The 23,380-nt window shown below is 57.4% G+C and overlaps 1 protein-coding gene across 3 annotated transcripts in view; it reads left to right on the plus strand.

Moving 5' to 3' along the window:
* The window catches only part of LOC106560617 (lipoma-preferred partner homolog), a 591,662-nt gene that overhangs the window by 339,371 nt on the left and 228,911 nt on the right, over nucleotides 1–23,380 (plus strand). The window lies entirely within an intron of this gene.

Consider the following 23,380-nt stretch of genomic DNA (forward strand, 5'->3'; position numbering starts at 1 on the left):
GCATACCACCGTACCTACTAACCTTAACCTTAACCCTCCAGCTGAGGAGTACTTTGGTAAGACTGCATACCACCCTACCTACTAACCTTAACCCTCCGGCTGAGGAGAACTTTGGTAAGACTGCATACCACCCTACCTACTAACCCTAACCTTAACCCTCCAGCTGAGGAGTACTTTGGTAAGACTGCATACCACCCTACCTACTAACCTTAACCCTCCGGCTGAGGAGTACTTTGGTAAGACAGAACTTTACTGTCCATAGTACAGTAAACTACGGTGATCGTCATTATAGGGTCGTTCCACGAAAATAGTGCTTTTTGGTCCTTTTGATATTTTCAGTAGATATATTATTAAATGAAGTGTAATTTATTAATATAGACCACATGGAGAATTCAATAAGTCACCTTTTTTATATGAATAAAGACTTGCTAAAGTGCATAAAGTCAGCATTTTGACATGCCCTTCCGTGCTCCATGTACGAAGATTTGAACCCACTAAATACCTGTAAAGACTAAGTTATTTTGTTGCTTTGACAAAGTCAGTTCTGAACATTATCATTTATTTCATGCGATTAATGATTCATTCAATTTCAATGTTTTAGTGCAGCTTGCATTCAATGGCCCCCCTCCTTGTTGCACACAACAAGCTTCCATTCCCCCTATCACAAGGGAATTTAGGGCTGATTTAACAAGAAATTGTCAATCCTGTTACGGTCCACCCTGTTACGGTCCACCCTGTTACGGTCCACCCTGTTACGGTCCACCCTGTTACGGTCCACCCTGTTACGGTCCACCCTGTTACGGTCCACCCTGTTTCCATCCACCCTGTTACCGTCCACCCTGTTACCGTCCACCCTGTTACCGTCCACCCTGTTACGGTCCACCCTGTTACGGCCGTCCCTGTTACCGTCCACCCTGTTACGGTCCACCCTGTTACCGACCACCCTGTTACCGTCCACCCTGTTACGGTCCACCCTGTTACCGACCACCCTGTTACCGTCCACCCTGTTATCGTCCACCCTGTTACCGTCCACCCTGTTACCGTCCACCCTGTTTCCGTCCACCCTGTTACGGTCCACCCTGTTACGGTCGTCCACCCTGTTACGGTCGTCCACCCTGTTACGGTCGTCCACCCTGTTACGGTCGTCCACCCTGTTACGGTCGTCCACCCTGTTACGGTCGTCCACCCTGTTACGGTCGTCCACCCTGTTACGGTCCACCCTGTTACGGCCATTCCTGTTACCGTCCACCCTGTTTCCGTCCACCCTGTTTCCGTCCACACTGTTTCCGTCCACCCTGTTTCCGTCCACCCTGTTACGGTCCACCCTGTTACGGTCGTCCCTGTTACCGTCCACCCTGTTACCGTCCACCCTGTTACCGTCCACCCTGTTACCGTCCACCCTGTTACGGTCCACCCTGTTACCGTCCACCCTGTTACGGTCCACCCTGTTACCGACCACCCTGTTACCGTCCACCCTGTTACGGTCCACCCTGTTGCCGACCACCCTGTTACCGTCCACCCTGTTACCGTCCACCCTGTTTCCGTCGACCCTGTTACGGTCGTCCACCCTGTTACGGTCGTCCACCCTGTTACGGTCGTCCACCCTGTTACGGTCGTCCACCCTGTTACGGTCGTCCACCCTGTTACGGTCGTCCACCCTGTTACGGTCCACCCTGTTACGGCCGTCCCTGTTACGGTCCACCCTGTTTCCGTCCACCCTGTTTCCGTCCACACTGTTTCCGTCCACCCTGTTTCCGTCCACCCTGTTACGGTCCACCCTGTTACGGTCGTCCCTGTTACCGTCCACCCTGTTACCGTCCACCCTGTTACGGTCCACCCTGTTATGGTCCACCCTGTTACGGTCCACCCTGTTACGGTCCACCCTGTTACCGTCCACCCTGTTACCGTCCACCCTGTTACCGTCTACCCTGTTACCGTCCACCCTGTTACCGTCCACCCTGTTACGGTCGTCCCTGTTTCCGTCCACCCTGTTTCCGTCCACCCTGTTACGGTCGTCCCTGTTACGGTCGTCCCTGTTACGGTCCACCCTGTTACGGTCCACCCTGTTACGGTCCACCCTGTTACGGTCCACCCTGTTACGGTCCACCCTGTTACCGTCCACCCTGTTTCCGTCCACCCTGTTTCCGTCCACCCTGTTACCGTCCACCCTGTTTCCGTCCACCCTGTTACGGTCCACCCTGTTACGGTCGTCCACCCTGTTACGGTCGTCCACCCTGTTACGGTCGTCCACCCTGTTACGGTCGTCCACCCTGTTACGGTCGTCCACCCTGTTACGGCCGTCCCTGTTACGGTCCACCCTGTTTCCGTCCACCCTGTTTCCGTCCACCCTGTTACGGTCCACCCTGTTACGGTCGTCCCTGTTACCGTCCACCCTGTTACCGTCCACCCTGTTACCGTCCACCCTGTTACCGTCCACCCTGTTACCGTCCACCCTGTTACGGTCCACCCTGTTACCGTCCACCCTGTTACGGTCCACCCTGTTACGGTCCACCCTGTTACGGTCCACCCTGTTATGGTCCACCCTGTTACCGTCCACCCTGTTACCGTCTACCCTGTTACCGTCTACCCTGTTACCGTCTACCCTGTTACCGTCCACCCTGTTACCGTCCACCCTGTTTCCGTCCACCCTGCTACGGTCGTCCACCCTGTTACGGTCGTCCACCCTGTTACGGTCGTCCACCCTGTTACGGTCGTCCACCCTGTTACGGTCGTCCACCCTGTTACGGTCGTCCACCCTGTTACGGTCGTCCACCCTGTTACGGTCGTCCACCCTGTTACGGTCGTCCACCCTGTTACGGTCCACCCTGTTACCGGCCGTCCCTGTTACCGGCCGTCCCTGTTACCGTCCACCCTGTTACGGTCCACCCTGTTTCCGTCCACCCTGTTTCCGGCCACCCTGTTTCCGTCCACCCTGTTTCCGTCCACCCTGTTACGGTCCACCCTGTTACCGTCCACCCTGTTACCGTCCACCCTGTTACCGTCCACCCTGTTACCGTCGTCCCTGTTTCCGTCCACCCTGTTTCCGTCCACCCTGTTTCCGTCCACCCTGTTTCCGTCCACCCTGTTTCCGTCCACCCTGTTACGGTCGTCCCTGTTACCGTCCACCCTGTTACGGTCCACCCTGTTACGGTCGTCCCTGTTACGGGCCACCCTGTTTCCGTCCACCCTGTTTCCGTCCACCCTGTTACCGTCCACCCTGTTATGGCCGTCCACCCTGTTATGGCCGTCCCTGTTACCGTCCACCCTGTTACGGTCCACCCTGTTACCGACCACCCTGTTACCGTCCACCCTGTTACCGTCCACCCTGTTTCCGTCCACCCTGTTACGGTCGTCCACACTGTTACGGTCGTCCACCCTGTTACGGTCGTCCACCCTTTTACGGTCGTCCACCCTTTTACGGTCGTCCACCCTGTTACGGTCGTCCACCCTGTTACGGTCGTCCACCCTGTTACGGTCGTCCACCCTGTTACGGTCGTCCACCCTGTTACGGTCGTCCACCCTGTTTCCGTCCACCCTGTTTCCGTCCACCCTGTTTCCGTCCACCCTGTTTCCCTCAACCCTGTTTCCGTCGACCCTGTTTCCGTCCACCCTGTTACCGTCCACCCTGTTACCGTCCACCCTGTTACGGTCCACCCTGTTTCCGTCCACCCTGTTTCCGTCCACCCTGTTTCCGTCCACCCTGTTACCGTCCACCCTGTTACGGTCAATGCCGTGGCACTTACTATAGTCACTTTTTTATTTAACATCTTGAGATGAAGGTGGTTATGAAGTTCAACATGTGCTCTTTATGACATCTTGAGATGGGAAAACTAGTTTTTATGAAGTTGAACATGTGCTCTTTATGACAGAATGTAATAATGATGTGAAATAAAAAAATAAAAAATGTTTTACCAAGTACTTTAGTAAAACTGATGAACGACTCCCTACCCACCGCCAGTCGTCCTTGTCTGTGTGACCAACCAGGGCTCAATCTCAGGTCTCCTTCACTATAAGTACAGAGCAACTGCATACCGTAGTCATACCATGGATCCCATCTAAAACACAAGGCATTATCAGGATCACGATCTTCTTCTCCATGTCAGAGGGCTGCAGCCAAACCTTTTCCTATGTGTCAAATAGTCAACTACCAGCTAACTGTGTCATTCACTCACCATCTCCAGGATGTTGGATTGTCTCACCAAGTTAGGCGTGTCACTAGTTACCACAGCCACAAAGTCAAAATTGGCTGTATTGTTAAAAAAACAAAACAAGAAAATGACTTTTTGGTCTTAATTCAGGGTTAGGGATAGGCATAAGATTAGCAGTGTGTTTAAGGTTTAAAATAAAATGCGAACAAGAGAAATGGTAGAAATAGGCAGGGTTTAGCCATAATTATGACTTTGTGGCTATAGAAGCCAGTGATGTCTCTTTTTCTCTCTCGCTCTCCCTCTGTCTCCCTCCCTATTTCTCTCTCTCTCGCTATTTCTCTCTCTCGCTATTTCTCTCTCTCGCTATTTCTCTCTCTCGCTATTTCTCTCCCTCACTATTTCTCTCCCTCACTATTTCTCTCCCTCACTATTTCTCTCCCTCCCTATTTGTCTCCCTCCCTATTTATCTCTCTCACTTTGTCTCCCTCCCTATTTCTCTCCCTCCCTATTTCTCTCTCTCTCGCTATTTCTCTCCCTCGCTATTTCTCTCCCTCACTATTTCTCTCCCTCCCTATTTCTCTCCCTCCCTATTTCTCTCCCTCCCTATTTATCTCTCTCACTTTGTCTCCCTCCCTATTTCTCTCCCTCCCTATTTCTCTCCCTCCCTATTTCTCTCTCTCTCTCTCACACACGTAATTCTTTCATAATGTTTTTTGATGCTCAATGTTCTCCTCAGTCCATTTTCAACTCTGATGCCAGAGAGTCTTTCCAAACTCTCACTTTGCATTGTGGGAGTGCTTCCTGACAGAAACCAGTTTAGTGATCTGGTCATTCTGCAGAAGTCATGAAAACTATATGTTGTTTATGTACGATGGTACGGTGTGTGTGTGAGTACTCTCTCTCTCCCTCCCTCCTAATGTTAATGTCATTATGGTGTTCTGTGGTTTAGAATGAAACTGCTCAGCTGCAACATTAACGGCCATTTCTTATGCTAGTCACATACTGTATTTGGGCCCATAGGGGGGAAGAAGCACTAACATCAATGTACAGTATTTTATTTAAAGGTATTTGAATCAAAAGAGCTCATGAATGATCTTTCATCATGTGCTTTGTGCTTGTAGACATTGTTCATCCTCTGTTCTCAGAGAGAATGGTGTCCCTCTGCTCTGCTCCTCTCTTTAAAGCTCCATTTGGCCCTCTCCACACTGCCTCCACCACTGCCTGGCCCTGTTCTCTCCCATTCCCCTTCTCCCCCTGTTCTCTCCCATTCCCCTTCTCTCCCATTCCCCTTCTCCCCCTGTTCTCCCCCATTCCCCTTCTCCCCCTGTTCTCTCCCATTCCCCTTCTCTCCCATTCCCCTTCTCCCCCTGTTCTCTCCCCCTGTTCTCCCCCTGTTCTCTCCCATTCCCCTTCTCCCCTTCTCCCCCTGTTCTCTCCCATTCCCCTTCTCCCCTGTTCTCTCCCATTCCCCTTCTCCCCCTGTTCTCTCCCATTCCCCTTCACCCCCTGTTCTCTCCCATTCCCCTTCTCCCCCTGTTCTCTCCCATTCCCCTTCACCCCCTGTTCCCCTTCTCCCCCTGTTCGCCCCCTGTTCTCTCCCATTCCCCTTCTACCCCTGTTCTCTCCAATTCCCCTTCTACCCCTGTTCTCTCCCATTCCCCTTCTCCCCCTGTTCTCTCCCATTCCCCTTCACCCCCTGTTCCCCTTCTCCCCCTGTTCTCCCCCCTGTTCTCTCCCATTCCCCTTCTACCCCTGTTCTCTCCAATTCCCCTTCTACCCCTGTTCTCTCCCATTCCCCTTCTCCCCCTGTTCTCTCCCATTCCCCTTCTCCCACTGTTCTCTCCCGTTCCCCTTCTCCCCTGTTCTCTCCCGTTCCCCTTCTCCCCCTGTTCTCTCCCGTTCCCCTTCTCCCCCTGTTCTCTCCCGTTCCCCTTCTCCACCTGTTCTCTCCCGTTCCCCTTCTCCCCCTGTTCTCTCCCGTTCCCCTTCTCCCCCTGTTCTCTCCGTTCCCCCTTCTCCCCTGTTCTCTCCCATTCCCCTTCACCCCCTGTTCCCCTTCTCCCCTGTTTCTCCCCCTGTTCCTCTCCCATTCCCCTTCTACCCCTGTTCTCTCCAATTCCCCTTCTACCCCTGTTCTCTCCCATTCCCCTTCTCCCCTGTTCTCTCCCATTCCCCTTCTCCCACTGTTCTCTCCCGTTCCCCTTCTCCCCTGTTCTCTCCCGTTCCCCTTCTCCCCCTGTTCTCTCCCGTTCCCCTTCTCCCCTGTTCTCTCCCGTTCCCCTTCTCCCCCTGTTCTCTCCCGTTCCCCTTCTCCCCTGTTCTCTCCCGTTCCCCTTCTCCCCTGTTCTCTCCCGTTCCCCTTCTCCCCCTGTTCTCTCCCGTTCCCCTTCTCCCCCTGTTCTCTCCCGTTCCCCTTCTCCCCCTGTTCTCTCCCATTCCCCTTCTCCCCCTGTTCTCTCCCATTCCCCTTCTCCCCCTGTTCTCCCCCATTCCCCTTCTCCCCCTTCTCCCCCTGTTCTCTCCCATTCCCCTTCTCCCCTGTTCTCTCCCGTTCCCCTTCTCCCCCTGTTCTCTCCCGTTCCCCTTCTCCCCCTGTTCTCTCCCGTTCCCCTTCTCCCCTGTTCTCTCCCATTCCCCTTCTCCCCTGTTCTCTCCCATTCCCCTTCTCCCCCTGTTCTCTCCCGTTCCCCTTCTCCCCCTGTTCTCTCCCGTTCCCCTTCTCCCCCTGTTCTCTCCCGTTCCCCTTCTCCCCTGTTCTCTCCCCTTGTTCCCTTCTCTCCCCTGTTCTCTCCCGTTCCCCTTCTCCCCCTGTTCTCTCCCATTCCCCTTCTCCCCTGTTCTCTCCCGTTCCCCTTCTCCCCCTGTTCTCTCCCTGTTCCCCTTCTCCCCCTGTTCTCTCCCGTTTCCTTCTCCCCTGTTCTCCCCCTGTTCCCCTTCTCCCCTGTTCTCTCCCGTTCCCCTTCTCCCCCTGTTCTCTCCCATTTCCCCTTCTCCCCTGTTCTCTCCTCGTTCCCCTTCTCCCCCTGTTCTCCCCGTTCCCCTTCTCCCCTGTTCTCTCCCGTTCCTTCTCCCCTGTTCTCTCCCGTTCCCCTTCTCCCCCTGTTCTCTCCCATTCCCCTTCTCCCCCTGTTCTCTCCGTTCCCCTTCTCCCCTGTTCTCTCCCATTCCCCTTCTCCCCCTGTTCTCTCCCCTGTTCCCCTTCTCCCCTGTTCTTCCCATTCTCCCTTCTCCCCCTGTTCTCTCCTTGTTCCCCTTCTCCCCCTGTTCTCTCCCATTCCCCCCTGTTCTCCCCTGTTCTCTCCCGTTCCCTTCTCCCCCTGTTCTCTCCCGTTCCCCTTCTCCCCTGTTCTCTCCCGTTCCCCTTCTCCCCCTGTTCTCTCCCGTTCCCCTTCTCCCCCTGTTCTCTCCCGTTCCCCTTCTCCCCCTGTTCTCCTTCTCCCCCTGTTCTCTCCCATTTCCCCTTCTCCCCTGTTCTCTCCCATTCCCCTTCTCCCCTGTTCTCTCCGTTCCCCTTCTCCCCCTGTTCTCTCCCATTTCCTTCTCCCCTGTTCTCACCTTTCCCCTTCTCCCCTGTTCTCTCCCGTTCCCCTTCTCCCCCTGTTCTCTCCCGTTCCCCTTCTCCCCTGTTCTCTCCCTGTTCCCCTTCTCCCCTGTTCTCTCCCGTTCCCCCTTCTCCCCCTGTTCTCTCCCGTTCCCCTTCTCCCCCTGTTCTCCCCGTTCCCTTCTCCCCTGTTCTCTCCCATTCCCCTTCTCCCCCTGTTCTCTCTGTTCCCCTTCTCCCCTGTTCTCTCCCGTTCCCCTTCTCCCCTGTTCTCTCCCTGTTCCCCTTCTCCCCCTGTTCTCTCCCTGTTCCCCTTCTCCCCCTGTTCTCTCCCATTCCCCTTCTCCCCCTGTTCTCCCCCATTCCCCTTCTCCCCCTGTTCTCTCCCCCTGTTCTCTCCCATTCCCCTTCTCCCCTGTTCTCTCCCTGTTCCCCTTCTCCCCCTGTTCTCTCCCGTTCCCCTTCTCCCCTGTTCTCTCCCTTCCCCTTCTCCCCTGTTCTCTCCCGTTCCCCTTCTCCCCCTGTTCTCTCCCGTTCCCCTTCTCCCCTGTTCTCTCCCGTTCCCTTCTCCCCTGTTCTCTCCCGTTCCCCTTCTCCCCCTGTTCTCTCCCATTCCCCCTTCTCCCCCTGTTCTCTCCCTGTTCCCCTTCTCCCCTGTTCTCTCCCGTTCCCCTTCTCCCCCTGTTCTCTCCCATTCCCCTTCTCCCCCTGTTTCTCTCCGTTCCCCTTCTCCCCCTGTTCTCTCCCCGTTCCCCTTCTCCCCCTGTTCTCTCCCATTCCCCTTCTCCCCCTGTTCTCTCCCGTTCCCCTTCTCCCCCTGTTCTCTCCCGTTCCCCTTCTCCCCTGTTCTCTCCCATTCCCCTTCTCCCCCTGTTCTCTCCCTGTTCCCCTTCTCCCCTGTTCTCTCCCGTTCCCCTTCTCCCCCTGTTCTCTCCCTGTTCCCCTTCTCCCCCTGTTCTCTCCCATTCCCCTTCTCCCCTGTTCTCTCCCCTGTTCCCCTTCTCCCCCTGTTCTCTCCCATTCCCCTTCTCCCCCTGTTCTCTCCCATTCCCCTTCTCCCCCTGTTCTCTCCCGTTCCCCTTCTCCCCCTGTTCTCTCCCTGTTCCCCTTCTCCCCCTGTTCTCTCCCGTTCCCCTTCTCCCCCTGTTCTCTATTCCCTTCTCCCCTGTTCCCTTCTCCCCTGTTCTCTCCCGTTCCCCTTCTCCCCTGTTCTCCCCGTTCTCTCCCCTGTTCCCCTTCTCCCCTGTTCTCTCCTGTTCCCCTTCTCCCCTGTTCTCTCCCGTTCCCCTTCTCCCCTGTTCTCTCCCGTTCCCCTTCTCCCCCTGTTCTCTCCCATTTCCCTTCTCCCCTGTTCTCTCCCATTCCCCTTCTCCCCCCTGTTCTCTCCGTTCCCCTTCTCCCCTGTTCTCTCCCATTCCCCTTCTCCCCCTGTTCTCCCGTTCCCCTTCTCCCCTGTTCTCTCCCGTTCCCCTTCTCCCCCTGTTCTCTCCCATTCCCCTTCTCCCCTGTTCTCTCCCATTCCCTTCTCCCCCTGTTCTCTCCCGTTCCCCTTCTCCCCCTGTTCTCTCCCTGTTCCCTTCTCCCCCTGTTCTCTCCCCGTTCCCCTTCTCCCCTGTTCTCTCCCATTCCCTTCTCCCCTGTTCTCTCCCATTCCCCTTCTCCCCTGTTCTCTCCCATGCCTTCTCCCCTGTCTTCCCCCTGTTCTCTCCCGTTCCCCTTCTCCCCCTGTTCTCTCCCATTCCCCTTCTCCCCTGTTCTCTCCGTTCCCTTCTCCCCTGTTCTCTCCCATTCCCTTCTCCCCTGTTCTCTCCCATTTCCCTTCTCCCCTGTTCTCTCTTCCTTCTCCTGTTCTCCCGTTCCCTTCTCCCCTGTTCTCTCTCCCTTCTCCCCTGTCTCTCCCTTTCCCCTTCCCCTGTTCTCCCCCGTTCCTTCTCCCCTGTTCTCTCCCGTTCCCCTTCTCCCCCCTGTTTCTCTCCCTTCTCCCCTGTTCTCTCCCATTCCCTTCTCCCCCTGTTCTCTCCCATTCCCCTTCTCCCCTGTTCTCTCCCTGTTCCCCTTCTCCCCCTGTTCTCTCCCGTTCCCTTCTCCCCTGTTCTCTCCGTTTCCCTTCTCCCCCTGTTCTCTCCCGTTCCCCTTCTCCCCTGTTCTCTCCATTCCCTTCTCCCCTGTTCTCTCCCTGTTCCCCTTCTCCCCTGTTCTCTCCCGTTCCCCTTCTCCCCTGTTCTCTCTCCCGCTTCCCCTTCTCCCCTGTTCTCTCCCATTCCCCTTCTCCCCTGTTCTCTCCCATTCCCCTTCTCCCCTGTTCTCTCCCGTTCCCCTTCTCCCCTGTTCTCTCCCGTTCCCCTTCTCCCCTGTTCTCTCCCATTCCCCTTCTCCCCTGTTCTCTCCCGTTCCCCTTCTCCCCCTGTTCTCTCCCATTCCCCTTCTCCCCCTGTTCTCTCCCGTTCCCCTTCTCCCCTGTTCTCTCCCATTCCCCTTCTCCCCCTGTTCTCTCGTTCCCTTCTCCCCTGTTCTCTCCCTATTCCCCTTCTCCCCTGTTCTCTCCCATTCCCCTTCTCCCCTGTTCTCTCCCATTTCCCCTTCTCCCCTGTTCTCTCCCTTCCCCTTCTCCCCTGTTCTCTCCCTTCCCTTCTCCCCTGTTCCCCTTCTCCCCTGTTCTCTCCCATTCCCCTTCTCCCCTGTTCTCTCCTCATTCTCCCCTGTTCTCTCCCATTCCTTCTCCCCTGTTCTCTCCCGTTCCCTTCTCCTGTTCTCTCCTGTTCCTTCTCCCCTGTTCTCTCCCATTCCCCTTCTCCCCTGTTCTCTCCGTTCCTTCTCCCCTGTTCTCTCCATTCCCTTCTCCCCCTGTTCTCTCCATTCCCTTCTCCCCTGTTCTCTCCCTTCCCCTTCTCCCCCTGTTCTCTCTCGTTCCCCTTTCTCCCCTGTTCTCTCCCATTCCCCTTCTCCCCCTGTTCTCTCCCATTCCCTTCTCCCCTGTTCTCTCCCATTCCCCTTCTCCTGTTCTCTCCCATTCCCCTTCTCCCCCTGTTCTCTCCCTGTTCCCCTTCTCCCCTGTTCTCTCCGTTCCCCTTCTCCCCTGTTTCTCTCCCTGTTCCCCTTCTCCCCTGTTCTCTCTCCTTCTCCCCTGTTCTCTCCGTTCCCCTTCTCCCCCTGTTCTCTCCCATTCCCCCTTCTCCCCCTGTTCCCCTGTTCCCCTTCTCCCCTGTTCTCTCCGTTCCCCTTCTCCCCCTGTTCTCCCCGTTCCCCTTCTCCCCCTGTTCTCTCCCGTTCCCCTTCTCCCCCTGTTCTCCCCATTCCCGTTCCCCTTCTCCCCTGTTCTCTCCCTTCTCCCTTTCTCCCTGTTCTCTCCCCTTCTCCCCTGTTCTCCCCTTCTCCCCCTGTTCTCTCCGTTCCTTCTCCCCTGTTCTCTCCCGTTCCCCTTCTCCCCTGTTCTCTCCTGTTCCCCTTCTCCCCTGTTCTCTCCCGTTCCCCTTCTCCCCCTGTTCTCTCCCATTCCCCTTCTCCCCTGTTCTCTCCCATTCCCCTTCTCCCCTGTTCTCTCCCATTCCCCTTCTCCCCTGTTCTCCGTTCCCCTTCTCCCCCTGTTCTCTCCCATTCCCCTTCTCCCCTGTTCTCTCCGTTCCCCTTCTCCCCCTGTTCTCTCCCATTCCCCTTCTCCCCTGTTTCTCTCCCATTCCCCTTCTCCCCTGTTCCCTTCTCCCCTGTTCTCTCCCGTTCCCCTTCTCCCCTGTTCTCTCCCGTTCCCCTTCTCCCCTGTTCTCTCCCATTCCCCTTCTCCCCCTGTTCTCTCCCGTTCCCTTCTCCCCTGTTCTCTCCCTGTTCCCCTTCTCCCCTGTTCTCTCCCTTCCTTCTCCCCTGTTCTCTCCCGTTCCCCTTCTCCCCTGTTCTCTCCCATTCCCCTTCTCCCCCTGTTCTCTCCCATTCCCCTTCTCCCCCTGTTCTCTCCCATTCCCCTTCTCCCCTGTTCTCTCCCATTCCCTTCTCCCCTGTTCTCTCCCATTCCCCTTCTCCCCCTGTTCCCCTTCTCCCCTGTTCTCTCCCATTCCCCTTCTCCCCCTGTTCTCTCCCATTCCCCTTCTCCCCTGTTCTCTCCCATTCCCCTTCTCCCCTGTTCTCCTTCCCCTTCTCCCCTGTTCTTCCCACCTTCTCCCCTGTTCTCTCCCATTCCCCTTCTCCCCTGTTCTCTCCCATTCCCTTCTCCCCTGTCCTCCCCCTGTTCTCTCCATTCCCCTTCTCCCCTGTTCTCTCCCATTCCCCTTCTCCCCCTGTTCTCTCCCATTCCCCTTCTCCCCCTGTTCTCTCCCATTCCCCTTCTCCCCCTGTTCCCCTTCTCATTCCCCTTCTCCCCCTGTTTCCCTTCTCCTGTCCCTTCTCCCCTGTTCTCTCCTTTCCCCTTCTCCCCTGTTCTCTCCCGTTCCCCTTCTCCCCTGTTCCTCTCCTTCCCCTGTTCTCTCCCTCCTTCTCCCCCTGTTCTCTCCCTTTCCTTCTCCCCCTGTTCTCTCCTGTTCCCCTTCTCCCCTGTTCTCTCCCATTCCCCTTCTCCCCCTGTTCTCTCCCTTCCCTTCTCCCCTGTTCTCTCCCTTCTCCCCTGTTCTCTCCCTTCCCCTTCTCCCTGCCCTGTTCTCTCCCATTCCCCTTCTCCCCTGTTCTCTCCTATTCCCCTTCTCCCTGTTTCTCTGTTCCCTTCTCCCCTGTTCTCTCCCATTCCCCTTCTCCCCTGTTCTCTCCCGTTCCCCTTCTCCCCTGTTCTCTCCCATTCCCCTTCTCCCCCCTGTTCTTCCCTTCCCCTTCTCCCCTGTTTCTCTCCCATTCCCCTTCTCCCCCTGTTCTCTCCCGTTCCCCTTCTCCCCTGTTCTCTCCCTTTCCCCTTCTCCCCCTGTTCTCTCCGTTCCCCTTCTCCCCTGTTCTCCCCTTCCTTCTCCCCTGTTCCCCTTCTCCCCTGTTCTCCCCTGTTCTCTCCCCGTTCTCCCTTCTCCCCTGTTCTCTCCCGTTCCCCTTCTCCCCTGTTCTCTCCCGTTCCCCTTCTCCCCCTGTTCTCTCCTGTTCCCCTTCTCCCCTGTTCTCCTTTCCCCTTCTCCCCTGTTCTCTCCCATTCCCCTTCTCCCCCTGTTCTCCCCTGTTCTCCTTCCCCTTCTCCCCTGTTCTCCCGTTCCCCTTCTCCCCTGTTCTCTCCCGTTCCCCTTCTCCCCTGTTCTCTCCCATTCCCCTTCTCCCCTGTTCTCTCCCGTTCCCCCTTCTCCCCTGTTCTCTCCCATTCCCCTTCTCCCCTGTTCTCTCCCGTTTCCCCTTCTCCCCTGTTCTCTCCCCGTTCCCCTTCTCCCCTGTTCTCCCCTGTTCTCTCCATTCCCCTTCTCCCCTGTTCTCTCCTCGTTCCCCTTCTCCCCCTGTTCTCTCCCATTCCCCTTCTCCCCCCTGTTCTCTCCCGTTTCCCCTTCTCCCCCTGTTCTCTCCCATTCCCCTTCTCCCCTGTTCTCTCCCATTCCCCTTCTCCCCTGTTCTCTCCCGTTCCCCTTCTCCCCCTGTTCCCCTTCTCCCCCTGTTCTCTCCTGTTCCCCTTCTCCCCTGTTCTCTCCCATTCCCCTTCTCCCCTGTTCTCTCCCGTTCCCCTTCTCCCCTGTTCTCTCCCATTCCCCTTCTCCCCTGTTCTCTCCCATTCCCCTTCTCCCCTGTTCTCTCCCGTTCCCCTTCTCCCCTGTTCTCTCCCGTTCCCTTCTCCCCTGTTCTCTCCCTTCCCCTTCTCCCCTGTTTTCCCCTTCTCCCCTGTTCTCTCCCGTTCCCCTTCTCCCCCCTGTTCTCTCCCGTTCCCCTTCTCCCCTGTTCTCTCTCCTTTCCCCTTCTCCCCTGTTCTCTCCCTGTTCCCCTTCTCCCCTGTTCTCTCCCATTTCCCCTTCTCCCCCTGTTCTCTCCCGTTCCCCTTCTCCCCTGTTCTCTCCCATTCCCCTTCTCCCCTGTTCTCTCCCGTTCCCCTTCTCCCCCTGTTCTCCCCCATTCCCCTTCTCCCCCTGTTCTCTCCTTCTCCCCTTTCTCCCCTGTTCTCTCCCGTTCCCCTTCTCCCCTGTTCTCTCCCGTTCCCCTTCTCCCCCTGTTCTCTCCCGTTCCCCTTCTCCCCCTGTTCTCTCCCATTCCCCTTCTCCCCTGTTCTCTCCCATTCCCCTTCTCCCCTGTTCTCTCCCATTCCCCTTCTCCCCCTGTTCTCTCCCATTCCCCTTCTCCCCCTGTTCTCTCCCTGTTCTCCTTCCCTGTTCTCTCCCATTCCCCTTCTCCCCCTGTTCTCCCATTCCCCTTCTCCCCCTGTTCTCTCCCATTTCCCCTTCTCCCCTGTTCTCTCCCCTGTTCTCCCCCTTCTCCCCCTGTTCTCTCGTTCCCCTTCTCCCCTGTTCTCTCCCATTCCCCTTCTCCCCCTGTTCTCTCCCATTCCCCTTCTCCCCCTGTTCTCTCCCATTCCCCTTCTCCCCTGTTCTCTCCCGTTCCCCTTCTCCCCCTGTTCTCTCATTCCCCTTCTCCCCTGTTCTCTCCCGTTCCCTTCTCCCCTGTTCTCTCCCAGTTCCCCTTCTCCCCCTGTTCTCTCCCATTCCCCTTCTCCCCTGTTCTCTCCCATTCCCCTTCTCCCCTGTTCTCTCCCCATTCCCCTTCTCTCCCCCTGTTCTCCCTGTTCTCTCCCATTCCCCTTCTCCCCTGTTCTCTCATTCCCCTTCTCCCCTGTTCTCTCCCATTCCTTCTCCCCCTGTTCTCTCCCGTTCCCTTCTCCCCTGTTCTCTCCCATTTCCCTTCTCCCCTGTTCTCTCCCGTTCCCCTTCTCCCCTGTTCTCTCCCCATTTCCCCTTCTCCCCCTGTTCTCTCCCATTCCCTTCTCCCCTGTTCTCTCCCGTTTCCCTTCTCCCCCTGTTCTCTCCCGTTCCCCTTCTCCCCTGTTCTCTCCCATTCCCCTTCTCCCCCCTGTTCTCTCCCATTCCCTTCTCCCCTGTTCTCTCCCATTCCCCTTCTCCCCCTGTTCTCTCCCGTTCCCCTTCTCCCCTGTTCTCTCCCATTCCCTTCTCCCCCTGTTCTCCCCTGTTCCCCTTCTCCCCCTGTTCTCCCCTGTTCCCCTTCTCCCCTGTTCTCTCCCATTCCCCTTCTCCCCTGTTCTCTCCCCTGTTCCCCTTCTCCCCCTGTTCTCTCCGTTCCCCTTCTCCCCTGTTCTCTCCCATTCCCCTTCTCCCCTGTTCTCTCCCATTCCCCTTCTCCCCCTGTTCTCTCCCGTTCCCCTTCTCCCCTGTTCTCTCCCGTTCCCCTTCTCCCCTGTTCTCTCCCGTTCCCCTTCTCCCCCTGTTCTCTCCGTTCCCCTTCTCCCCTGTTCTCTCCCCGTTCCCCTTCTCCCCCTGTTCTCTCCCGTTCCCCTTCTCCCCCTGTTCTCTCCCGTTCCCTTCTCCCCTGTTCTCTCTTCCCCTTCTCCCCCCTGTTCTCCCCCGTTCCCTTCTCCCTTCTCCCCTGTTCTCTCCGTTCCTCTCTCCCCTGTTCCTTCTCCCCTGTTCTCTCCCGTTCCCTTCTCCCCTGTTCTCTCCCGTTCCCCTTCTCCCCTGTTCTCTCCCATTTCCTTCTCCCCCTGTTCTCTCCCTTTCCCCTTCTCCCCTGTTCTCTCCCGTTCCCTTCTCCCCCTGTTCTCTCCCATTCCCCTTCTCCCCTGTTCTCTCCATTCCCCTTCTCCCCCTGTTCTCTCCCGTTCCCCTTCTCCCCTGTTCTCTCCCGTTCCCTTCTCCCCTGTTCTCTCCTTGTTCCCCTTCTCCCCCTGTTCTCTCCCATTCCCCTTTCTCCCCTGTTCTCTCCTCGTTCCCCTTCTCCCCTGTTCTCTCCGTTCCCCTTCTCCCCCTGTTCTCTCCGTTCCCCTTCTCCCCCTGTTCTCTCCCGTTCCCCTTCTCCCCTGTTCTCTCCCATTCCCCTTCTCCCCTGTTCTCTCCCATTCCCCTTCTCCCCCTGTTCTCTCCCATTCCCCTTCTCCCCTGTTCTCCCCCTGTTCTCCTTCTCCCCTGTTCTCTCCCGTTCCCCTTCTCCCCCTGTTCTCCCATTCCCCTTCTCCCCCTGTTCTCTCCCTTTCCCCTTCTCCCCTGTTTCTCCCCCTGTTCTCTCTCGTTCCCTTCTCCCCTGTTCTCTCCCATTCCCCTTCTCCCCTGTTCTCTCCCATTCCCCTTCTCCCCTGTTCTCTCCCATTCCCCTTCTCCCCCCTGTTCTCTCCCATTCCCCTTCTCCCCTGTTCTCTCCTGTTCCCCTTCTCCCCTGTTCTCTCCCTGTTCCCCTTCTCCCCTGTTCTCTCCCGTTTCCCTTCTCCCCTGTTCTCTCCCATTCCCCTTCTCCCCTGTTCTCCCATTCCCTTCTCCCTGTTCTCTCCCATTCCCCTTCTCCCCTGTTTCTCTCCCATTCCCCTTCTCCCCTGTTCTCTCCCGTTTCCCCTTCTCCCCTGTTCTCTCCCGTTCCCCTTCTCCCCTGTTCTCTCCCATTCCCCTTCTCCCCTGTTCCCCTCTCCCTTTCCTCTTCTCCCCTGTTCTCTCCCATTCCCTTCTCCCCCTGTTCTCTCCCATTCCCTTCTCCCCTGTTCTCTCCCATTCCCCTTCTCCCCTGTTCTCTCCCATTCCCCTTCTCCCCTGTTTCTCTCCTGTTCCCCTTCTCCCCTGTTCTCTCCCGTTCCCTTCTCCCCTGTTCTCTCCATTCCGTTCCCTTCCCCTGTTCTCTCCCATTCCCCTTCTCCCCCTGTTCTCTCCCATTCCCCTTCTCCCCTGTTCTCTCCCATTCCCCTTCTCCCCTGTTCTCTCCCCGTTCCCCTTCTCCCCTGTTCTCTCCCCTGTTCCCCTTCTCCCCTGTTCTCTCCCGTTTCCCCTTCTCCTTCCTTCTCTCCCCGTTCCCCTTCTCCCCCTGTTCTCTCCCATTCCTTCTCCCCTGTTCTCTCCCATTCCCCTTCTCCCCTGTTCTCTCCCATTCCTCCCCTGTTCTCCCCTGTTCCTTCTCCCCTGTTCTCTCCCGTTCCTTCTCCCCTGTTCTCTCCCATTCCCCTTCTCCCCTGTTCTCTCCCATTCCCCTTCTCCCCTGTTCTCTCCCATTCCCCTTCTCCCCCTGTTCTCTCCCATTCCCCTTCTCCCCCTGTTCTCTCCCGTTCCCTTCTCCCCTGTTCTCCCCCTGTTCCCCTTCTCCCCTGTTCTCTCCCCTTCCCCTTCTCCCCTGTTCTCTCCCATTCCCTTCTCCCCCTGTTCTCCCCTGTTCCCTTCTCCCCTGTTCTCCCCTGTTCTCTCCCGTTCCCCTTCTCCCCCTGTTCTCTCCCATTCCTTCTCCCCTGTTCTCCCCCTCTCTTCTCCCCCTGTTCTCTCCCATTCCCCTTCTCCCCCTGTTCTCTCCCATTCCCCTTCTCCCCTGTTCTCTCCCATTCCCCTTCTCCCCTGTTCTCTCCCCGTTCCCTTCTCCCCCTGTTCTCCCCCTGTTCCCCTTCTCCCCTGTTCTCTCCCGTTCCCTTCTCCTGTTCCCCCTGTTTCTCTCCCGTTCCTTCTCCCCTGTTCTCTCCCTGTTCTCTTCCTTCTCCCCTGTTCTCTCCCATTTCCCCTTCTCCCCTGTTCCTCTCCCATTCCCCTTCTCCCCCTGTTCTCTCCCATTCCCCTTCTCCCCTGTTCTCTCCCATTCCCCTTCTCCCCCTGTTCTCTCCTGTTCCTTCTCCCCTGTTCTCTCCCATTCCCCTTCTCCCCTGTTCTCTCCCTGTTCCCCTTCTCCCCCTGTTCTCTCCCATTCCCTTCTCCCCCTGTTCTCTCCGTTCCTTCTCCCCTGTTCTCTCCCATTCCTTCTCCCCTGTTCTCTCCGTTCCCCTTCTCCCCTGTTCTCTCCATTCCTTCTCCCCCCTGTTCCTTCTCCCCGTTCTTCTCCCCCTGTTCTCTCCCATTCCTTCTCCCCTGTTCTCTCCCATTCCCTTCTCCCCCTGTTCTCTCCCATTCCCTTCTCCCCTGTTCTCTCCCATTCCCCTTCTCCCCTGTTCTCTCCCATTCCCCTTCTCCCCTGTTCTCTCCCATTCCTTCCCCGTTCTCCCCCTGTTCTCTCCCGTTCCCCTTCTCCCCTGTTCTCTCCATTCCCTTCTCCCCTGTTCTCTCCCGTTCCCTTCTCCCCTGTTCTCTCCCTGTTCCCTTCTCCCCTGTTCTCTCCCGTTCCCTTCTCCCCTGTTCTCTCCCGTTCCCCTTCTCCCCTGTTCTCTCCCATTCCTTCTCTCCCCTGTTCTCTCCCATTCCCTTCTCCCCTGTTCTTCCCGTTCCCTTCTCCCCTGTTCTCTCCCATTCCCCTTCTCCCCTGTTCTCTCCCATTCCCCTTCTCCCCTGTTCCTTCTCATTCCCCTTCTCCCCCTGTTCTCTCCCTGTTCTCTCTCGTTCCCTTCTCCCCTGTTCTCTCTCGTTCCCCTTCTCCCCTGTTCTCTCTCGTTCCTTCTCCCCTGTTCTCTCCCATTCCCCTTCTCCCCTGTTCCTTCTCCCCCTGTTCTCCCCTGTTCTCTCCAGTTCCCTTCTCCCCTGTTCTCTCCCATTCCCCTTCTCCACCTGTTCTCTCCTGTTCCCCTTCTCCCCCTGTTCTCCCCCATTCCCTTCTCCCTGTTCTCCCCCTATTCCTCCTTCTCTCCCTGTTCCTTCTCCCCTGTTCTCCCCTGTTCCTTCTCCCTGTTCCCTTCTCCCTGTTCTCTCTGTTCCCTTCTCCCCCTGTTCTCTCCCGTTCCCCTTCTCCCCCTGTTCTCCCCTGTTCTCTCCCTGTTCCTTCTCCCCTGTTCTCTCCCGTTCCCCTTCTCCCCCTGTTCTCTCCCATTCCCTTCTCCCCCTGTTCTCTCCCATTCCCCTTCTCCCCTGTTCTCTCCCATTCCCCTTCTCCCTCCTGTTCTCCCCCAGTTCCCCTTCTCCCCCTGTTCTCTCCCATTCCTTCTCCCCCTGTTCCCCCCTGTTCTCCCCCTGTTCTCTCCCGTTCCCCTTCTCCCCTGTTCTCTCCCGTTCCCCTTTCCCCCCTGTTCTCTCCCTTCCCCTTCTCCCCTGTTCTCTCCCGTTTCCTTCTCCCCCCTGTTCTCTCCCATTCCCCTTCTCCCCTGTTCTCTCCCTGTTCCCTTCTCCCCCTGTTCTCTCCCTGTTCCTTCTCCCCCTGTTCTCTCCCGTTCCCCTTCTCCCCTGTTCTCTCCTGTTCCCCTTCTCCCCCTGTTCTCTCCCTGTTCCCCTTCTCCCCTGTTCTCTCCCTTTCCTTCTCCCCTGTTCTCTCCCATTCCCCTTCTCCCCTGTTCTCTCCCGTTCCCTTCTCCCCTGTTCTCTCCCATTCCCCTTCTCCCCTGTTCTCTCCCTGTTCCCCTTCTCCCCTGTTCTCTCCTGTTCCCCTTCTCCCCTGTTCTCTCCCGTTCCCCTTCTCCCCCTGTTCTCTCCCATTCCCCTTCTCCCCCTGTTCTCTCCCATTCCCCTTCTCCCCTGTTCTCTCCCATTCCCCTTCTCCCCTGTTCTCTCCTTGTTCCCCTTCTCCCCTGTTCTCTCCCCTTCCCTTCTCCCCCTGTTCTCTCCCCCTGTTCTCTCCCGTTCCTTCTCCCCCTGTTCTCTCCCGTTCCCCTTCTCCCCTGTTCTCTCCGTTCCCCTTCTCCCCTGTTCTCTCCCTGTTCCCCTTCTCCCCTGTTCTCTCCCGTTTCCCCTTCTCCCCTGTTCTCTCCCCTTTCCCCTTCTCCCCTGTTCTCCCGTTCCTTCTCCCCTGTTCTCTCCTTCTCCTTTCCCCGTTCTCCCCCTGTTCTCTCTCGTTCCCCTTCTCCCCTGTTCTCTCCTTTCCCTTCTCCCCTGTTCTTCTCCCATTCCCCTTCTCCCCTGTTCTCCCCTGTTCTCTCCATTCCCCTTCTCCCCCTGTTCTCTCCCATTCCCCTTCTCCCTGTTCTCTCCCCATTCCCTTCGTCCCCCTGTTCTCTCCCATTCCCTTCTCCCCTGTTCTCTCCCATTCCCCTTCTCCCCTGTTCTCCCCTGTTCCCCTTCTCCCCTGTTCTCTCCCATTCCCTTCTCCCCCTGTTCTCTCCCATTCCCCTTCTCCCCCTGTTCTCTCCCATTCCCCTTCTCCCCTGTTCTCTCCCATTCCTTCTCCCCTGTTCTCTCCCATTCCCCTTCTCCCCTGTTCTCTCCTCTTCCCCTTCTCCCCTGTTCTCCCCCTGTTCTCTCCCGTTCCCCTTCTCCCCTGTTCTCTCCCGTTCCTTCTCCCCTGTTCTCTCCCGTTCCCCTTCTCCCCCTGTTCTCTCCCATTCCCCTTCTCCCCTGTTCTCTCCCATTCCCCTTCTCCCCTGTTCTCTCCCTATTCCCTTCTCCCCTGTTCTCTCCCATTCCCTTCTCCCCCTGTTCTCTCCCATTCCTTCTCCCCTGTTCTCTCCCATTTCCCCTTCTCCCCTGTTCTCTCCCTGTTCCCCCTTCTCCCCCTGTTCTCTCCCATTCCCTTCTCCCCTGTTCTCTCCCGTTCCCTTCTCCCCCTGTTCTCCCCGTTCCTTCTCCCCTGTTCTCTCCCATTCCCCTTCTCCCCTGTTCTCTCCCATTCCCTTCTCCCCTGTTTCTCCCCTGTTCCCTTCTCCCCTGTTCTCCCCTGTTCCTCTCTCCCTGTTCTCCCCCGTTCTCCCCATTCCTTCTCCCCTGTTCTCCCCTTCTCCCCTGTCTCCCCTGTTCTCTCCCGTTCCCTTCTCCCCCTGTTCTCTCCCGTTCCCTTCTCCCCTGTTCTCTCCCATTCCCCTTCTCCCCTGTTCTCTCCCATTCCTTCTCCCCTGTTCTCTCCCATTCCCTTCTCCCCTGTTCTCTCCCGTTCCTTCTCCCCCTGTTCTCTCCCATTCCCTTCTCCCCTGTTCTCTCCCATTCTCCTTCTCCCCTGTTCTCTCCCATTCCTTCTCCCCTGTTCTCTCCCATTCCCCTTCTCCCCTGTTCTCTCCCATTCCCTTCTCCCCTGTTCTCCCCCTGTTCCCCTTCTCCCCTGTTCTCCCCCTGTTCCCCTTCTCCCCTGTTCTCTCCCCATTCCCCTTCTCCCCGTTCCCTTCTCCCCTGTTCCCCTTCTCCCCTGTTCTCCCCCTGTTCTCTCCCATTTCCCTTCTCCCCTGTTCTCTCCCATTCCCCTTCTCCCCTGTTCTCCCCCATTCCTCTTCTCCCCCTGTTCTCCCCATTCCCTTCTCCCTGTTCTCTCCATTCCCTTCTCCCCTGTTCTCTCCCATTCCCCTTCTCCCCTGTTCTCCCCCTTCCCCTTCTCCCCTGTTCTCTCCCTATTCCCCTTCTCCCCTGTCCTCTCCCATTCCCCTTCTCCCCTGTTCTCCCCTGTTCTCTCATTCCCCTTCTCCCCTGTTCCCTTCTCCCCTGTTCTCCCATTCCTTCTCCCCTGTTCTCTCCCATTCCCCTTCTCCCCTGTTCTCTCCCATTCCCCTTCTCCCCTGTTCTCTCCCATTCCCCTTCTCCACCTGTTCTCTCCCATTCCCCTTCTCCACCTGTTCTCTCCCTGTTCCCTTCTCCCCTGTTCTCTCCCATTCCCTTCTCCCCTGTTCTCTCCTGTTCCCTTCTCCCCTGTTCTCTCCCATTCCCCTTCTCCCCCTGTTCTCTCCCTTCCCCTTCTCCCCCTGTTCTCTCCCATTCCTTCTCCCCTGTTCTCTCCCATTCCCCTTCTCCCCTGTTCTCTCCCGTTCCCCTTCTCCCCCTGTTCCTCTCCCCTTTCTCCCCTGTTCTCTCCCATTTCCCTTCTCCCCCTGTTCTCTCCATTCCCTTCTCCCCTGTTCTCTCCCATTCCCCTTCTCTCCCTGTTCTCTCCCATTCCCCTTGTCCCCCTGTTCTCTCCCATTCCCCTTCTCCCCTGTTCTCTCTCCTTCTCCTCTTCTCCCTGTTCTCTCCTTGTTCCCTTCTCCCCTGTTCTCTCCCATTCCCCCTTCTCCCCTGTTCTCTCCCCTGTTCTCTCCCATTCCCCTTCTACCCCTGTTCCCTTCTCCCCTGTTCTCTCCCGTTCCCCTTCTCCCCTGTTCTCTCCCATTCCCCTTCTCCCCTGTTCTCTCCCATTCCCCTTCTCCCCTGTTCTCTCCCTGTTCCCTTCTCCCCTGTTCTCTCCCGTTTCCCTTCTCCCCTGTTCTCTCCCATTCCCTTCTCCCCCTGTTCTCTCCCATTCCCCTTCTCCCCTGTTCTCTCTCATTCCCCTTCTCCCCTTCTCCCCTGTTCTCTCCCATTCCCCTTCTCCCCTGTTCTCTCCCATTCCCCTTCTCCCCTGTTCTCTCCCGTTCCCCTTCTCCCCTGTTCTCTCGCTTCCCCTTCTCCCCCTGTTCTCTCCATTCCCCTTCTCCCCCTGTTCTCTCCCGTTTCCCCTTCTCCCCTGTTCTCTCCCATTCCTTCTCCCCCTGTTCTCTCCTGTTCCCCTTCTCCCCTGTTCTCTCCCTTCCTTCTCCCTTCTCCCCTGCCCTTCTCCCCCGTTCTCTCCCGTTCCCTTCTCCTGTTCTCTCCGTTCCTTCTCCCCTGTTCTCTCCCGTTCCCTTCTCCCCTGTTCTCCCCTGTTCCCTCTCCCTGTTCCCCTTCTCCCCTGTTCTCCCCATTCCCTTCTCCCCTGTTCTCTCCCATTCCCCTTCTCCCCCTGTTCTCTCCCATTCCCCTTCTCCCCCTGTTCTCCCCATTCCTTCTCCCCTGTTCTCTCCCATTCCCCTTCTCCCCCTGTTCTCCCCCATTCCCTTATCCCCTGTTCTCTCCTTCTCCCCTTCTCCCCTGTTCTCTCCCATTCCCCTTCTCCCCTGTTCTCTCCCGTTCCCCTTCTCCCCTGTTCTCTCCCATTCCTTCTCCCCTGTTTCTCTCCCATTCCCTTCTCCCCTGTTCTCTCCCATTCCCCTTCTCCCCTGTTCTCTCCCTGTTCCCTTCTCCCCTGTTCTCTCCCTGTTCCCCTTCTCCCCTGTTCTCTCCCTTTCCCCTTCTCCCCTGTTCTCTCCCATTCCCCTTCTCCCCTGTTCTCTCCCTGTTCCCTTCTCCCCTGTTCTCTCCCGTTCCCCTTCTCCCCTGTTCTCTCCCATTCCCCTTCTCCCCTGTTCTCTCCCATTCCCTTCTCCCCTGTTCTCTCCCGTTCCCCTTCTCCCCTGTTCTCTCCCTGTTCCCTTCTCCCCCTGTTCTCTCCCTGTTCCCCTTCTCCCCTGTTCTCTCCCATTCCCCTTCTCCCCTGTTCTCCCCATTCCCCTTCTCCCCTGTTCTCTCCCATTCCCCTTCTCCCCTGTTCTCCCCCGTTCCCCTTCTCCCCTGTTCTCCCCTGTTCCCCTTCTCCCCTGTTCTCCCCCCTTCCCTGTTCTCCCCCGTTCCCCTTCTCCCCCTGTTCCCCTTCTACCCCTGTTCTCCCCTGTTCTCTCCATTCCTTCTCCCCTGTTCTCTCCCATTTCCCTTCTCCCCTGTTCTCTCCCATTCCTCTTCTCCCCTGTTCTCTCCCTGTTCCCCTTCTCCCCTGTTCTCCCCATTCCCTTCTCCCCTGTTCCCTTCCTTCTCCCCTGTTCTCTCCCATTTCCCCTTCTCCCCTGTTCTCTCCCCCTTTCTCCTTCTCCCCTGTTCTCTCCCTATTCCCCTTCTCCCCTGTTCTCTCCCATTCCCCTTCTCCCCCTGTTCTCCCCCTGTTCTCTCCCATTCCCCTTCTCCCCCTGTTCCCCTTCTCCCCCTGTTCTCTCCGTTCCCCTTCTCCCCCTGTTCTCTCCCATTCCCCTTCTCCCCTGTTCTCTCCCGTTCCCTTC

This window comes from Salmo salar, chromosome ssa10 (assembly GCF_905237065.1).
Source record: "Salmo salar chromosome ssa10, Ssal_v3.1, whole genome shotgun sequence".
Taxonomy (NCBI): Eukaryota; Metazoa; Chordata; class Actinopteri; order Salmoniformes; family Salmonidae; genus Salmo; species Salmo salar.